The sequence below is a fragment of the Adiantum capillus-veneris genome, chromosome 11 (genome assembly GCF_014529385.1).
Source record: "Adiantum capillus-veneris isolate H3 chromosome 11, ASM1452938v2, whole genome shotgun sequence".
Taxonomy (NCBI): Eukaryota; Viridiplantae; Streptophyta; class Polypodiopsida; order Polypodiales; family Pteridaceae; genus Adiantum; species Adiantum capillus-veneris.
In genome coordinates, this window is record NC_140941.1 from 68,235,943 (window position 1) to 68,240,279 (window position 4,337).

Genomic DNA, 4,337 nt, shown 5'->3' on the forward strand with positions numbered 1-4,337 from the left:
AACATATCAAAAGTAGGTGACTCTAGTTGACACTAAAAGATTGGGGATGTCACATGTAATACACGTACCTATCATGTGGGTTGAGAATAGAAGGATATTTCCTTACTCCAAAAAACATCACATTTTTATTTAAACAGGGAAATCATTTAAGAAATTTTTGCAAAAACATCGTAAATAAATAGGAAAAGATTGTGTTATGATTATGGAAAATTCATTGATCAGGGAGTTTCACGATATTATCATGTACAGAACTGGCAAGAAAGTATTATGATAGTTAACATTAGTAATTTTATAATAGTCTTTGGCAGTAGAAGGGGTTATGAAATTTCATTAATTTTTTCTCACATTTTCACATACAAAAGGGTATTGTAAAATGGATTTGGAAAAAAAATTACAAATTGAATAGGAAAAGTGTGTATCTAAATTGCCACATATTTGTAGATAAGAAATTTAAAAAATAGTCCTTGAATGCACGCGGTATATATACACAAGATATATATAGTGATCCCCCGAGTATATACCCACTTAAACTTAAGAGGTGTACATTCTCGAGGGGTGCACTATGTAATCATGTTAATGTATAATAATGTGAGCTTGAAAGGAGGGTTTTTAGCATGTAAATATATTAAGCAATTTAACAGAGATACATCAAAATAAGGGGTTTTTATATTCAATTTTGGAAAAAAAAACCTTAAAATAAGGGTCATTTTATTCATTTTTTTAATACCCCATGAACGCACGTTATATAGAGGGGCACTGAACAATGAACCCCCTGAGTGTACATTTCAAAGGTCTGTAAGAACCCAACTATGTTTCAAGATAAGAGAGTTGCGCTCAAGTGATATGTTCATACTTTTGAGGTGAAGATATGGTTTGCTTAAGAGTTTTTGGATCTTCAATCATAGTCATAGCAGTAGTATCATGATTATCAAGAAGATAATAGGAAATAAATTCATTGTTGACAAAAAGACCAATAGAGAGTCCATATTAACAACCATCTCCTATTTTAGACAAGGCGAAATCTTTTGAAGTATCAAAGGCATATATACAATTTTATATTAGAGACCAAAGAAGTTATTGACACGTCAATAAAAAAGAATGATATTACGAACTTATGGATCACTGAAATCATCAAAATACCATGCAACACCTATTATATGCTCATAAAACATAGCATCACAATTGCACATAGCTTTAATCCCTTGCCATTTAAAACATGGACTTAGAAAGTGCTCCAATAGGAAAATGAAGATCCATAATCTTGGGAAAATTTTAATTTTATATGTTCGAAATATAGCCAAATCGAAATTAAAGTTCTATTCCCAAAGTACGGGATTTTCCCCACTTACTAATGTGGCATTCCATAGGTCTAGGGAGCTATCCATCACAGAGGATGAGGAGGATTCCAAGGATGATGATGTAGGAGTTGTCCCCAACTTAGTGATGCTAAGCCTTTCCTACACCACCCTGAACTGCATCTCCATTGGGAGCATCGTAGAACATGCGGCTACATGGGCTTTAAGTCTAGTCTGTCAGGAGTCTAGAGATATTCATAAGGTATGATGCCAAATTGCCAAATCAGTCCACTAACAAATATATCAAGCAAGACGTCATGTGAAGAGCTGGCTTTAAGCGAGAACATTATGGAAGCATGCAAGGTCCAGAGCTGGCCTAAAAATAAGGTCACACTTAAATCTCTTCTAGTGGTGGTTAGGTCAAAATTTGGACACATTAATTTGCTACTCCAAGGCAAGCTCAAAATCTAGTTGGGATTTTGCAAACTTAGCCAGCTAACTATACAATGAAGCACGGTCTTTTGTGAACTTATCTTGAAGACTAAGGAACCATATCAAGATACCTTGCTCACTCAACACTTCATCTTTTGAGTGATGAGTCTCACATGGACAATTCTTGGTTTGTATGAAAAGATATGCCTTCACCATTTTTATAGCTTAGAAGAAAGTGTTATTGGCACAAGGACCACATTGGTAAGCGCATATGAGAACATTGATGGTTAGCAACATTGACAATTTCAAAGCTAGTTGGCCTAGAGAATTTTTAGGATATATCTCAATAAGTTTTACTAGTTTCATTGTAAGACAAAGGTCTCATATTGATGCCAACAAAGGGGTGTAAAATTCCTGCCTGTAAAAATCTATTTTGATCTCTTCCTATTAGTATCATTGTTGGTTGTTGATATGTTAATTTAAAGTTACCAGTGTCATCCATATTAATGCATATATCAATGCAGTTTATGAGACACATTCTTGCACTTATACCGATGTACATTACAGAAGATATTATCAAGGCCTTATACTCGCATCCATATCAATGACCAAACCTGGAAAACTTTTTGGACTTACAATGGGCTGACACTTTCTATAGCAACAACATGGCAATTACTACACAAGAAATCGTAAGATAATTTTCCTTGTACAAAATGAAATGTACATCTTTGCCAGAAGGTGATCACACGAGGAGTCGTTACACGAAGGTTTACTCATAAAGCAACAAAGCGTGTTTTTCATCGAACATCTTATAAGAATATATGCTCACATTTTATTTTTAGAATAGTTGCCAAATAACTGTTTCATTCCTCAATTCATGTCAAATATGACGACAATGATGTTCAACAATGTGTTTTAACTTTTGGTGTTGCACATATCTCTTCGTCAGTATTTGGTGATCCCAATGTAGAGTACTAGAAGATACTGAATATTCAAAATCTAAAGAAAGCTATTGCATCCAAACAAACCCCTGTGCTACCATGGGCCATCCTTTGCTTCAATTACAGATACAAGAACACATAGTTGCTTCTCACTTGTCTAAGAAATCAAAGAATACATGACAAAGAATAATGTTCCAACGGATATCTCTCATATAATAATGGGAACGTCTTTCCCATTCTTATTTGAGTAACCAATGATATTTAACATATTAAAAGTAGGTGACTGTAGTTGACACTAAAAGCTTGGGGATGTCACATGTAATACACGTACGTATCATGTGGGTTGAGAATAGAAGGATATTTCCTAACTCCAAAAAACATCACTTTTTTATCTAAACAAGGAAACCATTTAAGAAAAATTTGCAAAAAAATTGTAAATTAAACAAGAAGAGATTGTGTTATAATCATGGAAAATTCATAGATAAAGGAGTTTCATAATACCCCTTGAATTCAAGTAATATATATTATCATGTAAACAAATGGCAAGAAACTATCATGATAATTAGCATTAGTAATTTAATAATAATATATGGCTAGAAGATGATCTTAAAACTTACAAAATATTTCATCAATTTCTAGTTTTGTCATATATACCCACATGAAATTTAAGAGGTGTACGGTTTAGAGGTCTGCAAGAACCCACTACCTTTCGAGATAAGAGAGTTAACTCAAGTGATCTGTTCAAAATTACAAGGTGAAAATATGGTTTGCTTATGAGTTTTTGGACCTTCATCATAGTCATAGCAGTCTTCTTGTGATCATCAAGAAGATAATGGGAAATATATTTATTGTTGACATAAAGACCTGTAGAGAGTCCTTATTGAAAACCATCTCCTATTTTAGAAGAATTAATTGTTTTGAAGTGTCAAACGCATAGACAAAACTCATGTTAGAGACCAAAGTAGTTATTGACACATCAATAATAAAAAATTATTAAATCCTTTATGGATCATTGAAATCATCAGAATACCATGCAACACTCATTATATGCTCCAATGGACATATCAAAAACGTATGCACATGTCACCACCAAAAGAAACAAGTCAAAGACAATCAGATTGGCCATGCAATGAGGCTAGCTAAAAAATAGTAAAGGATGTAAATATGGGAGACTTTATCCTTTGTGGCAAGATGACATGCGAATCAGAGGCTATAGAAGAAACACATGAGAAGTGTTTGGACAAGACAATTGCAAGCTGTGTTATAATCTCAGTTATAGAAAATTCCAAACACAAATTTTAGCAGCGGATGCGACATTTATTATACACCAAGCTAGAAATGTGCTATTGTTCACAATAGTTTTTATTCATTGTATAAGGACTTGGGCTCATTTAGGAGTTCCAAATTGTATAAGCCTTAGGCCAAAGGGCTCAACTTTATCCCATAGTTGAAGGGCTTGAAGCCCAAAAGTGTAAAAGAGCCCTATGTTAAATGAGAAGTCATCCTTGGGTGAGCTCTGTTCTTTCTAGAGTGGATGGTCATGAGGCTCATGGGCTTTCCATGACCATGTAGCTCTTGATTTCTAATAGTCAATTTTCTTTTTTTCTTATTAGTCTTCTTTGTTTTGATTATGTGAAGTGAGATTTTATTAGTGTGATGTTAGATCTCT